The sequence below is a fragment of the Theropithecus gelada genome, chromosome 13 (assembly GCF_003255815.1).
Source record: "Theropithecus gelada isolate Dixy chromosome 13, Tgel_1.0, whole genome shotgun sequence".
Lineage (NCBI taxonomy): Eukaryota > Metazoa > Chordata > Mammalia > Primates > Cercopithecidae > Theropithecus > Theropithecus gelada.
Window position 1 is genome coordinate 43,566,713 of NC_037681.1, and position 18,875 is coordinate 43,585,587.

The window sequence follows — 18,875 nt, forward strand, 5'->3', positions numbered from 1 at the left end:
GAACCTCCTGTACCTGGAAGCAGTGACTAGATAATTCACGAAATGATTTAGCGGCCCCATAACCTCCTCAAAGGGCTCAGGAATTTCACCGTTAGCACTTCTGCCTAAAATTGAAGACAGTGCTACCCAGGAGGACTCAGCCCTTACCACCACAGGGTGAAGCAGGAACCGAGGCACAGCTTCTGAAAGAGAAAAATCCAGGAAAGAATGCAGACTGGCAGACAGGGTGTGGTGGGCCACACTGCCTGGGTCTCTGTCAGTGCCAGACATGGTGCACAGGGCTAGGCAGGCAAGAAAGGAGCCGGGGCTATGGCAGCAATTCAGGCAACGATTCAAGCCATTCTTTGGGATTCTTCAGGCTGTTTCAGGGCAGACTTAGAACAAATACCCACCTCCACAAGGCCAGCAGTTAATGCCAGGTGGCAAAGTCCTAGGTTTATCAATCCATGTATTCACATGTTCAATAAATGCATATTGAACAGCAAGGTCCCAATTTAACTCCTTAAAAAGCTCATCCATCTCCCCACATAACTGTGTTTCCTTTTATCTGGAATCCTGAATCTGTGACCCCCTCCCTCTCCCTTCCTTGCTCTTTCTCACCTGGGTTGTTTGAGTGCTCATTGTATGAACAAAGTTCTGTAGGAGCAGAGGGCAGAGAGCAACTAACTCTTCCAGAGCCGTTGGCCAAGGCTTTGGAGCAATGACATACAAGGCAGGTCTTAAAGGGAATGGGAATTTGCCATGCAGAAAAAATGAAAGAAGAGCATCCCAGGCAAAAGACACAATGGTTGTAAACAACAGAGCTGAGAGAAGGGTCAGCAAGATGGGGATCCAACTATAAGACCTCACATGCTGCCCCAGGCCAACTCAGAGAATGGACTTGCACAAAGGGTCTCCCGGCTTGTGTAGGTTTCTTTCGGCACATGCTGAGCTGGAATGTGTTTGGTCTCTTCTACAATTTCACTTGCAAACATCTGATTTCACATTTCTTTTTTTCTAAACAGACACAAAAATAATCCCCAAATTTGACATGCCCAGAACTTCCAAACATCATCAAGTCTGTGAGCTATTCTCACAAACAACATAAGTGACTTCGACATTTTCCACCAACGCAGCTGTAGCACTTTTAATGTTTACAATCCTGTGTCACCCTGGGTCTGAGATGTTCTTCCAATTAAACTCTGGTTACACTTCTCTTTCCAAGTGCGAAAGAATCCAATTAAAGTTAATGAAAGCAATCAGTTTGCAAGTCTCGGGGTGTTCTGCCCCATTTGTGAATACAGGTAATAACACCACTGACCTCATGGAGAGAGAGGAGGCACCATCGTTCTCTGCAAATGAGCCAGACCTGAGCCATCCAGGGAAACCTGGAATTTAGGAGGTCACCCTGTGTGGGTTCCCCAACAATGCTCAGGATCCCATTAAGCATTAGCTGTGGGAGTCTGTCCTCTAAGGGGCTTCAGACTCATTTGGCTGCCATATGGCTTGAGCTTAGCAGTGCTTCTTTTCCCATAAGCCTGAAATCTTGGGTCACCCTACACTTTTTTTCAGGAAGTCATTCATTGCACTATCCTGGATTTCCTAACCGGCTTCAATGAGGCAGCTCTTATCTCCCAAAGAATAACACCATCAGCGCACCACCAGGCCCTGAGGTTGAATGAGCTCAAGTTCTTTCAGTTCACCTGACCTCTCCAGCCCTTGATTTTAAATCTCAAAGCATCAGGGGAACCTGGTGGGGCTCTGCTCAGAGGTTCAACCTAGGACCCTTCAGGAAGCATCCATGAGGCTCACATCCCCGTCATATTGGTAGCTTCCCAGACACATCCCTCAGACATATACAGAAGTCAGGAGCGAGACTCACCATCACTCATTCCCAAGAGGGCCTGTTTTCCCTGAGCCTCTCTTCCTGCCCTGTTGAGTTGAATAACCTCACACTCCTCTAAGTAGCGTTGGCTCTTCACTATTCTGCACCTATGTGAAGGCTGACTCTTGACAGTCATTTCTTGGCAGAATCATGCCATTTTGACCATAAGAAAATTGTCCCATCGTTTCTGTTTCCTTGTAACACTGCCCTTAGACGTGAGGATCTGACATGAGTAAATGAGCCCAGCCCTGTTCTCGGGGAGCTTCTGCTCTGGCTGGGGAAACAGAGCTGACTCTGAGAGCAGCTGGAACCGAACAAGGCAGTAAATAATTAAGTGCTACTCAATTACATAATTGATTAATTATAACTAATTGCTACTTAAATGAACTGCTCTAGTCCACATTGATCTCCTTGGCTCTGACCTCCTCGAGCAGCAGCCACGGTCTGAGCCACTCACTGGGGCTTTCACACATTGTCTGGAACACTCTCCATCCTCTCATGGGTGAGTCTCCCCTCTCCTGACTGCCAGTGCCCCCAAGGGCCGTGCCAGGTCTTTTCCAGCTAATGACGGGCCCTGTTCTCTTGCTCCTCTAGCTCTCACAGCAGAATCAGCCCAGTCAAAGCATAAGACTCCTTGCATAATGAACACTTGCCTAGTAAGGTCAAAAACATGGACCAGTGTTCATGTAGACTTTGTGCCCCATCTTCTTGTGCCCATGAGTATAAACTAGGGTCTCACAATTAGAATTGGTTTTGCTTCAGGAGCTCCCATAGCATGTCACTAGGTTACCTCAGGGAGCCTCTGGGAATGGCACCAGATGTGCTCTTCCATTCCTCAGCCCTGTACTGTTGAGCCACCAAGATGGTGCTTCTACAGCCCATGTCGCTGGCCACACTGCCCTGCTGGGTCTGTCCTGTGGCCTCCACTCTGACGGCTCCTGCGAGACCCTCCCTTCCCTCGTGCTTTGTTTGACAGATGATGGAAGGAAGAGCAAGCCAGGAGTTGCCCACCTCCCTAAGTCTGCCTGTATTTCTTTAGGGTTTGAATCCCCCACTAGGCGCTAAGCAACTTGAGAAGTCTTCACTCATCACCAGGTCACCAGATGCTGGAAGAGCCACTGCATTTACTTGCTGTGGCTGCCATAATAAAATCCCACTGACTGGGTGGCTTAAACAACAGGAATGTATTTTCTCCCAATTCCAGGAGGGAGAAGTTCAAGGTCAAGATGTCAGGAGGTTTGATTTCATTCTGAAGCCCCTTCTGGACTTGTACATGTCCACTTTCCCACTGTGTCTTCCCATGGTTTTTTCTGTGTTTGTCTCTGTCCTAATCTCTTCTTCTTATAAAGATGCCTGTCATACTGGATTAGGTCCTAACTAGATGATGTCATTTTATATTAATTACCTTTTTAAAAGCCTTATTTCCAAATACAGTCACATTCTGAGGTACTGGGGGTTAGTCAGGAGTTCAACAGATGAGTTTTAGGAGGAGCACTACAGCCTACTCCAACTGCTAGTAGTCTTCATGCTTAATAAATGTGTGGGCTTGGTGGAATGGTGGGATGGGCAGACAGCCAGATGGTTGGACTGAAAAACAGAACAGCTGCTAAACAGGTGTTGGCTGGATACAGAGCAGAAGGTGGGATGAGAGGCTTGGGAGAGGCTTGCCCAGTCTGGGTCTTTCATACTCAGTCACACCCTCTCCTTTCTCCCTGAAAGGGGCCTGCTTTTTAGGATGACAATTCCTTTTGTTTCCTTCACAGCCCAAGAACAGAGTCACAGTGCTGGCAAGGCCTGGAGAGCAATGATAAGGAATGTGCCACCTGAGATGTGCCGTCCCCGTGCGAGCCACCCTCTGGGGATGGCCCTGCTCTCTTTGGAGGAGAGAGAAGACAGGTGAGCACTGAAAGACAGGTGAGCACTGAAAGACAGGTGAGACCTGAATGCCACACAGGCCGGTTTCCCAGTGGCTCCAGGAAATTCTCTCTAACCCAACACTGAGAAGCAGACTTTGTGAATAACAAACATCTGCAAGGGACACAAAGCCCCGCAAACCAGAGCCTTTTCTCTCCCTATGCAGCGGACTTACTGCTGTCGTAAAACAGGCACCGCACTCCCAGTGGCAGGAGAGGCCCATAATTACAGTGGGGCTGAGAGAGTGCTCAGGGTCAGCAAAACAGAGGGGAGGAAATTGCTGCACAGATTGGCTCAAATATCAGACTCAACGAAGAAGAAAACACAATTTGTTCATTTGGAAAATGACTCTAGTGACGTGAATGCCCCAGGCATTGTCGGAATACCAGGGAAACAGCGACAGCCTGCAGAGCTGGGGGTTCTCTAGGGGAGGAAAGGCCACATGCTGCTTTGAGACAGGAGAACGGCTTGGTGGGCCAATAGCAGAGGTGACCCTCTCTTGCGTTCATGAGTTCAGGCATTCATGAGCCATCAGTCAGCTGGGCTCGCCAGCATCTTTGAGGGTACCAGACTCTGGCCTGAGCTCCCAGAACAGGCGACACTGCAGGGCACAGCACAACACTTCCAGGGCACAGGGCCCTTGGAAGGACAGCAGGTGGGGCATGGGGTTGTGCACAATGGCCATCTCTACATCTGTCAACCCCAGGACCCATCTTGTAAGCCCCTTTCCCACCATTTCCTCCTCTGTTGCAGTGACCCAGGACAGAGGACAGGGCAGGGTTGGCTATGAGTAGACAGAGGCCTGAATGCTGTGGGCCAGCATCATACTAGATGGCTTCTGGGTCAGGTGACCACCCACCTAGTTTGCCCAGGATGGCCCAGGTTCACACCTATGGTCCCAGCATGATCATTAACATCCAAAGTATCCCCATTTGAATACTAAATTAAACAGATGTCCTAATTCTCTTGAATATTACAGGACAAGATCCCCACCCTCCCACACCTTTTAGCCATGACATTTATGATGGGTCCAAGCTCTGCCTGGAAAAGGGACAGTGGGCCAGGGCCTCTCCACAGGGCAGGTGGGCTCTCCCTTTAGGAATTATGACCATAGGGCTGACTAGGGGATCAGTGTGTGCGTGGAGACATCACTCAGCCCAGGTGGCTGCTCCAGCCAAGCCCATGCTGAGCACACAGTGCTGTTGTCTCAGTGGTCTGGGAGCCCACCAACCATTGCAGCCCCGCCGAGGTAAGGCCTAGCTGAATTCCTGCAGATGAGCTGCCCCCAACCTTCTCCTACTCCCGTGTCTTTGCCTGAAAGCCCCATCTTCAAATGTCCTGCAGACAGGGCTCTACCTTCGCATCCTGCCTAGGCTGAGGCTAGATCCATCTTCAGACAGAGACAAATAGCTATTTCCCAACTATAGCTGGGGGGTTTGTCATCATTAGGGGCTGGCAAAAACCAGGGAACAGGGGATGGTTCTGTGAATGAGTGACAGAAGTTGGAACTTGAAGAGTAGGGAAGTTTTAGGTCTTTAAGGGGGGTGCAGCAGGAAGAAAGACATGAGGTCGTTGTGGCCTCAATGTGGGAAAGTCACCTGGACAGGCACTGTAGGCCAGGCCCTGAACCCATTCTGAGAGGCCCAGGATGCCTGGCACTCGCTCTCACCCTGCCTCGGATCCTGCTAGCCACACCATTTCATCTAATGACACTGCCTGGGATTTAATGGACTCTTAAACATAATGCTGCTACTGTGGACAAAGTTTAGTTTTAGCTAATTAAGTCATCGAAAGTTGAAATAAAGAGCAAAGATTGAAATGCTCACCATCATTCAGTGAAATGGAATGACTTCATAATCTGCACAAAACATGGGACGCTCTCTCCTGGTCTTCCCCCGGGGGTTTCTGGCCAGGCTGTTGGTGAGAGTGAGTGGGTCTGGCAGATCTGGGGAGGCACAGGCCTCCTGCACTCATTCACATGATCTCATGGTTTCCACTGCTTTCTGTTTGCACAGAAACTGTCTCTGTGTTGAATGGCCTTTAAAATTCCAATTTTTATTCTAATTATTCTAGTTTTGCTTTTGAAAGTTCACTTAGCAGCTCTAAGCATGAAGTTACATAAAGAGAGGGGTATTTCCTTTGACCACCTGGAGAAAGCACTAGAAAGTAGGTAATACCTACCACTTTAGAAATAGAAAGCAAATATGAAGGATTTTTTTTAATCCCAGCAGTTATTTAAAAGATAAACAGTAAATACAAGTGGAATTATACCAACTAACCATACTACCAGCAGTCAATTGCTGTAGAATAAACATCCTTATTTCCAGGGCGTTCTAATATATTCAAAGACATGGAGAATGGCACCAAAAGAATTTATCACTGACATTTGCTAAATTAGATATTCCCGAGGTTTGCCTATATGGATGACAACATTTTTAGCACTTCAAGGTCCTTGGAAGAAAAACTCTGTATAAAAATTCAGAACGGTATTGTTATCATCAACATGTTAAAATTGACTGTGATTGTTACAGCAGTCTTAAAATCAAAGAGACCTAAAAAGAAGGGGAAAATTATATGTGTACTCTCTATTTAGATTTTTATACATGAGATTTAAAACATAATGTTGTGATGTTTGTTTCAGATAAATTCCCTTTTACCAAAGGTGTTTCTTCTGAGCCAGTCAATGCATAGCTTAGCAGGACCCATCAACCAAATAATATCCTTTAACAACACTTCAATTAGCCAGGGCACCATATTTGACAGTTCAGTTCTCAACCTGTTCAACCGTTCATTCCATTTTGGCTGCTGTCCTAATTAATGGCTAATCTATAAAAATGAGATGATAATACATACCTTATACATGCCACACACACAGAGTTATAAGAACAGAACCGGATTACACACATGGTAGCACCTGGTATGGGAAGGGCTTGGTAAACATTTGGATTTTCTGTTTCTCTGCCTTTTTTCATAATATTCTGTAAACTCTTATTATCTTTACTCTTGTATTTCCAAGGCTATTTAGAAATAAATAACCACAAGATTTAAAAATCCTTTTGTATAGTAAAATCGCCTAGTATGGATATTTTCCAAAAACAAGTCAAAGGACTCAGAGGCCTCTATAGCAGTTTGAGGCTCTTTGGCTGGGATCCCTATTCCTCAGTGGCTCAAGACCAAATTTCCACTATCAACACCATCCATCTTTATCCCAGAGCACAATTGGAGATTAAAGTCTAGAAATGGACTGAATTACAAACATTTTTAAACTGTGTCACCAGAAATGTATTTGTACTCTTACATCACTTTTGTTTCTCTCCCTACATTGGATATTCAGTATCCCACTTTTAGACTATTTTCAAAATAGACAATGCTCCCAAACCTTCTCCCAGCAACAGATTTGGTCTTCCAGATCATTGGTTTCCCAGTCTTTCTCTCCTCTCCTTTCTCCAATGACCCCTCCGCAGGATTTATTGCTCTTCTAAGTCTTTACTAAAACTATGTAAAATGTTTTAAAGTCAGCTGCAACCTCCAAAATTCACAAACAATACATTCCTTAGGACAAGGGCCGTGACTCGCATTTGTTTAAAATCCTCTCTATGTGCTGTCATAGCTAGTTCTCAATGATCTTTGAATGAAACTTAATCTTTTTGAATGCAAAGCTGGCAACAGATATTAACGATGCTATGATTTGGACTCTGGACATTATGTAGGTGTCTCAAGTTGAGCCTGCTTTCTGAAAGACGGGCCTTATCCAGACCCTCTCAGCTTTAGATACAGTTGGCCCTTCCTGGACGCCATATGCAAACATGAACCTGGTCAGGGGATATGTAGCTTCAGCCAATGACCCAGTCCTGCAATGGTCAACAATGGCTGTTAAGAGGGGCAACCTGAAATTTATAAACCTACTACAAAGCATAAATAAAAGCTTTAACCTTGTTTCTTGGTGATAAATTTTTCCCACTTTTTATTGTATTTATACTTGCCATATATATTTGTGTGTACATATGTGCATACCAACTCATTCACCTAACACTTTATGGATGCATAAAATCAGATTACATGTAATTTTTCACCATTTTATTATACATAACATCAGATATAAAGCATGGCCGTGGCCTTATAATGACATGCAATGGAACATATCAGAATGCAGCTATAATCAGCAAAGCCCATTTCAGTTACCATAGCAGGACACAAGGGGATTTGAATCATGAGTAAATGTTCTGATCTGTGGGTAATTCCTAACCACAATTTCAGTTTAAGCAACCCCATAACTTTGGCTTTCTTTAGCAGAGAACCCACAATGCATAAAAATAAAGAATCTCATCCTGGTTTTTCTTCTCTAGGGTATCTCTTTATGTGAGGAGACGTTATATGTTCAGACCCATGAAAAGCACTTGAATTAGATTACTGTGATCGTTTTTATGGGTTGAGGCCATACATACCTTCTAAGAGGCCAAACTTTCTCCCAGCAGAAACTTGGGCCCTGGCTGGGATCACTGCAACGTGTTCTTGACTTTGACCTCTTTCATCTTTCACGTGATGTCGTCCCACCTGCATGGAATATAAACTTCTCTGTATGCTGTGCATACCTAATCCAGAGTCTAGAGTCTACTTTTGAAACTTTCATTTACAAACCAGACCTTTCAACAGAAAAGAGAACCCACAAATATCAGACACCTCTCCACCCAGAACTTCCCCTGGATTCACAATTCTAAGTTGTGCCTATTTTAGTACTAAAGCAACATGTGACTTGCTGTGATGAAAAATTAGAACAGGAGAAATAAGTATCTCCATTAAGGTTTTGTGAGTCTCAAATATTACAACCTGTAATATTACAATCGCCTTTGACGATCACTCCAGTCAACTCCTGTCATTTCATAAATGAGGACACTAATGTGTAAGAGTTTATGCCAGTCACAGTGGCTCATACCTGTAATCCCAGGACTCTGGGAGGCCAATGCAGGAGGATTGCTTGAGCCCAGGAGTTCGAGACCAGCCTGGGCAACATGGCAAAACCCCGTCTCTACAAAAAAAAATAATAATAATAATAATAATAATACAAAAATTAGCTGGGCATGGTGGTGCATGCCTGTAGTCCCAGCTACTTGGGAGGCTGAGGTAGGAGGATCGTTTGAGCCCAGAAGGTTGAGGCTGCCGTGAACCAAGATCATACCACTGCACTCCAGCCTAGGTGACAGAGCCAGATCCTGTCTCAAAAAAAGAAAAAAAAAAAAAAAGGTTTAAAGACCAGCTGAGGTCCCACTCAGTGAGTACCAAGCAGGAGCCAGGTGTCTGCTCCAGTACCTGTTTCATGACCTTTCACCATGACATTTTCCACCCCTACTCTACCCCTAATGCTAATCACCCACTTAATCAATACATGCTCAAACCTCTAATGTGCCAAAGTGACTTTTCAACACGGGTCTGCTCTCTGCTTTGCTCAATTAACTTCCCACCTCCCTTGATAAGCAGACCCATGTTAGAATTCTATGGTGTTAACAGTTTTATAAACTAATGCCTTTGTTAGGTCCTTCAAAATAGGTGCTGGCAAAATAAACATAACCCTCTACATTGTAGAGCCCTCTGCATTTTACAAAACACATTCATGGACATTATCTCACTTGATCAAGTAAGTCAATAAAAGGTTTATTTGCTTAGAGAGAGAGGAATGGAAGAGGCAGAGAAAGCTAAACAACAGAAGTGTCCATCAGAAAAAAGAAAAAGAGATTTAAAATACAGGTGGGGACTCAACAAAAACATAGTTGTTCCTTCTCAAGCTGGGAGCTGAAAAGCCTCCAGTCACTTCCCCATGGCAATCTCTTTTTTTGAGGAGCTCAAGCCTGAGAATCTGCCTGAAACAGAAATCACTGACATCTCCTCCAGGCCCTGACCTCAGAGCCTGTAGAGTTCCCATAACTGGAGTTAGCAAACTGTGCTCCCAGGAACCCTGCAATGCTTCCAGGGAGGGCTGGGCAGGGCAGGGGTGCTGTGTTTGTGCAAAAAGTAAAGACTTCTGATGACAGAGGCTGGAATCCTAGGAGAGGTCTCCAGTGGCCAGGGGCCAGATCCAGCCTCTTCGGACCCAAGGAACTCATTGCTCTCTCAGGGCTAGTTGGAGCTCATGAATCTGAAGGTCAAGGTATCTTTTGTTCATTTATGATGAAAATGTATTTATGATGTCAGGGAAAAATTATGACACCCAAAATCCCACTATCTACTCATGTCAAATTTACATTTCTCCATCATCTCTGGCCCTCCTTATCTTCCCACCTACATTTTTTACAGCTATAAGAAGGTTCTATGTAAATTGTATATCCTTTTTTCTGTGGTATTATGTTTGGTATTTTTTTCCAAGTTTTTACTGTTCTGTCATAATGATCTTCATTTTTATAATCTTCTTAGCGTAAGGTGGAAAGGTCAGGTTATCCCTAAATTTGTAAATAAAAGGAACTTGTAGGTATAAAATTAATGAATAATTTTACCAAGGAAGGGCTAATTCTGCCCTGGAAGGAATTTGTTAAATGGAGCCTGAGATGCTGGAGACCCCAACATAACTGGGTGTAGCCTCAGGAAGCTCAAAGATCCAGAATGCAGATCAGTGCCTGTGGGAGAGAGGCATGGCATCTGGGGACAGGGACATCTGGCCACTAGGGAGGGGGCCTTCCTCTATGAGCTGGGAATAGTTCAACAGACTCCTCCAGGACCCAGACGAAGTATCCACCTCGGCTCTCATGCACTGCAGTCACCATCTGAGAGTTTGCCACTGCAAATGTGTGATCTGGTCTAGATTCACACAGAAGAATCACATGGGAAAGGTCAATGTCTTCACCCCTGAGAACCTGGCCACCTCTGGGCATAAAGACATCACTGAGTTTCAGGGCACAGAAAAGAACAACAGTGACCACATCAAGTTGTGTGATGTCAAGGGCAGGATGGCCTTCCCTCTAGGGCTTGGCCTTCTCTCCCTGCAACTTGTAGCATTCCATGGAGTAACCTAACCAGAATATGGTCATGGTTCCCCAGGGCTGGGTAAATCTGGCTTGTTCATTGCCTTATGGTCTTCTATATAAGACTGTCATCAATACCCTTGTGCCTTTGGCTTTTGTATCTGAGGGACAGTTAGGACAGTGGATGGTGATATCCCCACATCTCAGGGGCTTTTTCCTCACAAGGCTGAAAAATTCCAGGATGGCAATTTATAGTATGTCAGAGGAATCTAGGAGTGAGTACAGAGCAGTTTCATTTTTGTGGAGGTCATAGGAATTCTATGGGCAATACCTTTGATGCCATGGGCATAGCACCAGCTTCCCTGCCAGGGTATCATTGATCTGAACTTCTCCTTCCCCTATCCTCAGACAGGCCTGGGCCTAGCCCAGAAGAAAACATAAGCTGCTTTAGACCTACACCCTGGAAATGTCCTTCTCATCGTCAAATTCCCATCCCCTATTAAATTTAAATTTGAATTATGTATTTTTTGCTTTCCCTCCAGATAACATTGTCTTCTTCAATATGAAATTAGATAGAGGTAAGAGAAATGATTGCTGAGTTGTTTGAATTTTAATCATTAGACTCAAAGAAGAAACGGTGACTCAACTAACTCTTCATTAAAAGTCCTATATTTCATCCAAGATAGAACATACCAGAATAAAAGGTTTTGGGGCACTTTTTATGGTTCATGTTCTTAAAACACTGTAAAATCCAATGACATTTATTTTCCTAAGTATATTTCACCTTTTAATAAGATTAAAACTAATCTGGCTGATTGTCTCAAAGAAAAAGCCATCCTTTCATATATCAGAGGCCAGCGGCCCGTGACCAGCCTGCCAAAGGTGACCCGCATAGGGATTCGGAGGGATGCCAGGGAACTCATACTGCATTGATTTTCCTAACTTGACTCTCAGCATTACTAAGGGCTTTGGCTTGGACTCACAGTTCTGGCTCTTTCTTCTCCTGGCTCACTCACAGAAGAAGCTGGAGTCCCAGAGGACCAACTCTCTGTCTACAACTGCCTTGGCTGGAGCCTGAACCACGCCTGTCCTGGCCCAAGGGAGGGTTTGGTCAATGTGTACTTACAAAGTAACCTATCCAAAATGGAATGCATTGTCTCCTCATCCCCTAGACACACACACACACACACACACACACACTTATGCAACACATACACACTCACTCCTTCTATATTCTCTAGCTCAGTGAAAGGTGTCACTATCCTCCTAGTTACTCAAACTAAAACCTGGATAATTCTAGACTTTTTCCTCCTCTGTTCTCCAATAACCATGACCTCAAAGAACTATGTATTCTAACCCATCAATGCCTTCTTCTCTACTCCATGGCCAGAGTTCTTATTGTCTCTCATCTGAACTATTGCAATATCAGGACATGCTATAACTAAAGCAGGGGGCTTCCAAAATACCTTTCAATTCAATCCATCCAGTAATGAGTGAGTGCCCTGTGCTGAGTTGCAGGGAACACTCCTGACCTTGAGTAGTTCACGGTCTCCTTAGATATGTGCTACCTGACCATGCAGAAATGAGAGAAAGAAGCAGCATAATGATAAAGTGACAACCAAATATGATAGCATCCCCAAATAAGTTCTCTGGAAGAGAAAAGACTAATGGGGCAGAAGTTATCAGGAAGGCTCCCTGGAAGAAGTGGGAATTTGAGCTAAGCTGCCAAGACTGTGTAAAACTTGAATCTGTGAATTAAAAGGAACAGTGGAGAAAAGTCTTAAGAGCCAGAAGAACTCTTGGCAATACAGAGACAGAGGAGAGTAGGCTCTGTGTTGGGGATGGTAAAAAATGGGGAAAAGCAGGAAGTAGGTGCTTCTGAACAGATCAGAGACCAGGGAGGCTGAAGTTCCTGGAGGAGGGGAGAATGAGTATGGCCTCCTGCATGCTGAGTTTAGAAAAGGCAAAATGGGTGAGTAGCCAGTAAAATTCACCCTGAAATTAAAATGATTGCTTCTGGCTATACCACCTCTTTGGCCAAGGCCCCAATGTCTTGCCTAGTCTGCTGCCAGCCTGTCCAGTCTGCCAGGATGAGTGTCGGGGCATGCCATTCTGTTCCCAATCAGTAGCCGGTTTCTCCCAGGACTCATAAAAGCATCCACTTAAGCTCTGAAGTCTGCAAGTTCTGAGGTCAATGTGTGCCACATTGGACAGTACATGGGGTTAACAGTGGGGAGTTCAGGAAGGAGCTCCCAATAGAAAAGCTCTTTATTCTCTTAGGAGAGGAAAGCAAGCCTCCCCATGCCCAGGGAAGCTGCACATCCCCTGTGGCTTGGAAACCAGCTATCTAGGCCCATGGCATTCAAGTTAGTATCCAAGCAATGGCAGAGGGACATTGAGAATGTAGTTCCTGGAGCCTGGAGATGATCAGCCAATGATAGAGGCTGGGCCTGTTTTTCAAGAGCAGGTGCACATTTGTGTCTTCTGACCCACTGGGCAAATAAACCCATGGGGCAGCACCGCTGGCCTCTAGAGTCATGTGCATACCTTTAGGCTGGAGAGGGAACAGTCAAGGCAGCTGTGCCCAGAGGCTGAATCAACAAGGGTAAGGGAGGAACAGGCAAGCTCAGGCCAAGGAATTGGGGCTTGCAACTATTCCCCTAGTCTTTGACAGGACAGAGGAACCATGGCTATCCCTTGGGATACCTATATTCTAATACCTGCTGTGACACTTGCTGGTTCTTGTACTCAAGGAAGCTGCCTACCCAGTGTCGGCTTCCACACACTTCCCTGTAAAATAGAGATCAAAGACCTGCTCTCCCCACAATCACCACCACTGCTGAGGGTTTGCTGATGAATGAGCCAATACTTATGGAAGCAATTCTTACACTGTGTGGTCCTACACTCAAATGACATCATGTTATTACCATCTGTACTCAACATGGCCCTGGCCACAGAATGAGGAATGTAGAATCTGGCATTGTCCTCAAGAAGTTCATAATCAGACGTGAAGGAGAGAAACATCACCCACAGACCATCATTCGACTGGCTGAAGTGATACTATCCAGGCTACTGTGTGCTGCAGGAGCTCAGAAAGATGGTGGTGGGTATAACCAGAGAAGATCACTCAAAAGAGTGTGAACATAAGCTGGACCACAAAGGATAGAGTAAATTTGGAAAGATGGAAAAGAAAAAAAGAAATCTACAGACATCAGAAATGTAGGCCAAAAGCCCAGCTTCTATAACTTGTTCATGGCTACCATACATAGAAGCACCCAGGACTGCAATCCCTTTTGTATACAAGTTTCTTTTCTTTCTGAGCAAAGTCAAGAAACCTGAAAACTGTAAGGCAGGAAAAAAGAAGAAGATTAAGATTAGCCATGATTTCATCACTCAGGATGATCAGTGTTCTTGTATTAATTATCTTAAAAGTCTTTTTCAAATATTTTTCTACAACGTCATTTTTAAATGCTTGCATAAATTTTATACCTATATGTAAACTAGTTAACAAATTCCTCTATTGCTGGGATTTTAAGACGTCTCTAAGTGATATAAACAATATTTCAAATTTTGTGATTGGGAATGTGGATTTTAGAATATGAGTGTTGAGGTCCAAGTTTTGTCTCCACTGTTTATTAGGTGAGTTGCATAAACTCTATAAACCGTTTCCTACTTTGAAAAACAGAGGTGTGTCAGTGATAGTGGTGTATGCCTGTAGTCCTAGCTATTTTAGAGGCTGAGGGGAGATAATCGCTTGAGTCCAGGAGTTCAAAGCTTTAGTGTGCCATGACCTCACCTGTAAATAGCCACTGCACTCCAGCCTGGACAACACAGTGAGACCCCATCTCTAAAAATGAAAATAGGGGGCCGGGCGCAGTGGCTCATGCCTGTAATCCCAGCACTTTGGGAGGCCAAGTGTGGGGGGTGGATCACAAGGTCAGGAGTTCGAGACCAGCCTGGCCAACATGGTGAAACTCTGTCCCTGCTAAAATTACAAAAATTAGCTGGGCATGGAGGTGCGTGCCTATAATCCCAGCTACTTGGGAGGCTGAGGCAGGAGAATCGCTTGGACCCAGGAGGTGGAGGTTGCAGTGAGCCAAAAGCACGCCATTGCACTCCAGCCTGGGTAACAGGGTGAGACTGTCTCAAAAAAACAAAAAGCAGTGAAAATAGCACCTAACATACAACATTGATTATTTTAGACACTTTATTTTGACATATCATGCAAAACACTTAACAAAGTTCCCACTGCATGATAGGAACCTAAGAAACAACTGTTATTCTCATCGTCATTATACCTATATGTTATCTTTCAGTACATCTAAGATTATATTATTCGATAATCTGTCCACATTAAAGTTTTTTTAATACATTTCCTAAATTGCAGACCAAAAATATGTACTAGGATTGAAATGTTTCTAATCAAGATGGATTAACAGGAACTAGATTTACCCTACCACCATAAACAAACAATCTCTAAGAATATATAAAACTACAATTTTCATATATTGCATATGGGAAGCACAGGACAATGACCCTTGAGAGAAGTAAAATAAATTAGATGAGTCCTCTGATGACCCCAGCTTACTGCGGGGAGTTATTGGATGATAGCAGAAGAAAAAAGAACCCAGACAGAGCTCAGCATGCTACCTGAGCTGAAGAAACAAAGCTGGTAAACAAAGTTTGGTCCAGGAAGACCAAAGAAACTAAAATGTATAGGACAGAGTACTGGAGAGGAAAGAACTACACAGAAAAAGAGCTCCGGAGTGGTGTAGAGTGCCTCCCTAAAGTCTTCAGCCGAGTATAGATCAGACATGTATGTGAGAAGACTACCCAAGGCCAAGGAAAGAACTGTCGAAAGGAACAGGGAGAACAATCCCAGAAACTCACACAAACTTAGACAGACTTTGTGTTTCTACCAGCCCTAGAGGAAAACTTTATAATTTGTGGTGCACTGGATAGAGAATCAGAATGATATTTGCCTTATTTATGGTCAAAATTAGCTCTAGATTAAAGCCTATATTGGACCCAACTGAAAAAGCTTTTTTTTTTTTTTTTTTTTTTTTTTTTTGAGACGGAGTCTTGCTCTGTCGCCCAGGCTGGAGTGCTGTGGCGGGATCTCAGCTCACTGCAAGCTCCGCCTCCCGGGTTCCCGCCATTCTCCTGCCTCAGCCTCCCAAGTAGCTGGGACTACAGGCGCCCGCCACCTCGCCCGGCTAGTTTTTTGTATTTTTTAGTAGAGACGGGGTTTCACCGTGTTAGCCAAGATGGTCTCGATCTCCTGACCTCGTGATCCGCCCGTCTCGGCCTCCCAAAGTGCTGGGATTACAGGCTTGAGCCACCGCGCCCGGCCAAAAAAGCTTTTTTAAAAGGCTAAATGAGCAAACTATTTCCAAGTAACTTTACTGTGTCCCTGAACTTAAAATTTTGTATAGGAATATAAATACGGACAGCACCCAACAAGGTAAAATAAACAATGTTAACAACAAATAAAAAACTATCAGACATGGGGAGAAGACAACCCGTGATGAGGGAGACACATGAACTAAGAAGACATTCCCAGAAATGGCACAAATGATAGAACTGGCAACCAAGGGTGTTAAAACAATTACTTTAACCATATCCCGTATGCTCAAGAAGGCATGGGAAAGATTATGCATAAGTAGAGGCTTGGAAGATATTTAAAAGACTGAAAGTGAACTCCCACAGATGAAAAATACAATTTATGAAATGAAAAAAAATACTAGATAGCATTAACAGGGAGATTAGAAACTGCAGAAGAAACAAGTATGGAACTTGAAAATAAGCAATAGAAACCAACCAAAATGAAACAAAGAAGAAAAAACGCTGAAAAGAAAGCCTAAGAAGAACTCACTTTGATTAAACTTCAAGTAGCCTAATACGTGCTGAATCACAAAATGAAAAGAGGTAGGTGAGTAGAGTCAAAAAAAATTGAAAAATAATGCCTCCAAATTTTCCAAATTAACACAACTATAAACCTATAGATCCAAGACAAAGACCAAACACAAGAAGAGTAAAGAAAACTTGACCAAAACCGTCCTAATCAAGTTATTTAAAACCAGTGAGAAATAAAAACTTTGAAAGCATTCAGAGAATACACATTACATACAGAAGAACAAGGATAGGATAATGGCAGACTTCTCACTGAGAAAAAGGCAAGCCAGAAGACAGTGTTAAAACATCTTTAAGTACTGAAAGTAGGTCAAACTAAAATTCTATAAACAGTAAAAACATTTTTCAGAAATGAAAACAAAGATTTTTACGACAAACAAAAGCTGAAAGAATTCATCACCAACAAAACTTTAGTACAAGAAATGTTGAAGAAAGTCCTTTAAGCAGAAGGAAAATTATACTAGGCATAAAAATCAATGCCTACACAAAGGAATAAAGATCATGCTAAAATGGTAAATATAGAAGTAAACTTTTGGCTGGGTGCGGTGACTCACGCCTGTAATCCCAGCACTTTGGGAGGCCGAGGTGGGTGGATCACGAGATCAGGAGTTCCAGACCAGCCTGGCCAAGATGGTGAAACTCTGTCTCTACTAAAAATACAAAAATTAGCTGGGCGCAGTGGCAGGCACCTGTAATCCCAACTGCTCAGGAGGCTGAGGCAGGAGAATTGCTTGAACTGGGGGTGTGGAGGTTGCAGTGAGCCGAGATCACGCCACTGCACTCCAGCCTAGTGGCAAAGTGAGACTCCGTCTCAAAAAAAAAAAAAAAAAAAAGTAAACTTTTTTAAAAAAACTCCTCTTTATAGCTCACTAAAAATAACTGACTATTAAGGCAATAACAGTAACACTCTATTGTGAGATTTATAACATATTTAAAGGTAAAATGTAAAACAATAATAGTACAAAGACTAGGGAGGAGAGATGGAAGTGAATGGTGAAAAATTAAAAATGGAGCAGCAAACTACAGCACATGGGCCAAATATGACCAGACACCTGTTTTTTCTTATAACATTTTACTAGAAGCTAAACACATTGGCTGGGTGTGGTGGCTCATGCCTGTAATCCGAGCACTTTGGGAGGCCGAGGTGGGTGGATCGCAAGGTCAGGCATTCAAGACCAGCCTGACCAACATAGTGAAACCCTGTCTGTACTGAAACTACAGAAAATTAGCTAGGCATGGTGGTGGGCACCTGTAATCCCAGCTACTCAGGAGGCTGAGGCAAGAGAATCGCCTGAATCTGGGAGGCAGAGATTGCAGTGAGCCGAAATCACCCCACTGTGCTCTAGCCCAGGCGACAGTGCAAGACTCCGTCTCAAAAAGAAGAAGAAGAAGAAGAAGAAGAAGAAGAAGAAGAAGAAGAAGAAGAAGAAGAAGAAGAAGAAGAAGAAGAAGAAACTAAACATATTTATTTATTTATATCTACATATTTATTTATGTCTGTTTATTGTCTATGGCTGCTTCCATACTACAATGGCAGAATTCACTGTTAATAGAGAACATACAGCCTACAAGCCCTGAAATACTTACCATCTGGCTCTTTACAAATAATGATTCTCTATCCCTTCCATAAACCCTGAAACAGCTACAGAGTTATGACTAATACATCAACAACAGAGATAAAATGGAATCATACTAAAAAAATTAATCCACAAGATAGAAGACAAAAAGATGGCAGAGAAAAAAAAACAAAAAACCCTAAAGAAAGAATGATGGGATAAAGAAAAAACAAATAGCATGATTGTGGAATTAAAGATAACCACAACAATCACATTAAATATGAATGATCTCAACATTCCAAGAAAAGCCACAGATTGTAAGATTGGAAGAAAAGTAACATACATTTATATGCAGCACTCAAGAAGTTTACTATAAATACAAAGACACAATAGATTGTAACTATTAATAAAAGCATGGAAACAGATAATACCATGCTAACCCTAATGAAAACAAATATGGTGTGGCTATATTAACGGCAAACAAAGATTTCAGAGACAAGAATATTACTAGGCATAAAAAGACATACTTACTACTTAAAAAGAGTTAATTCAGAAAAGGAACATAATAACCCTAAATTTAGGCACTTAATAACGAAGCGTCCAAATGTATGAAGAAAACTTAGATAAATGTTAGTTAGAAATAGACAAATCCACAATTACGTTGATGATTTAAATACT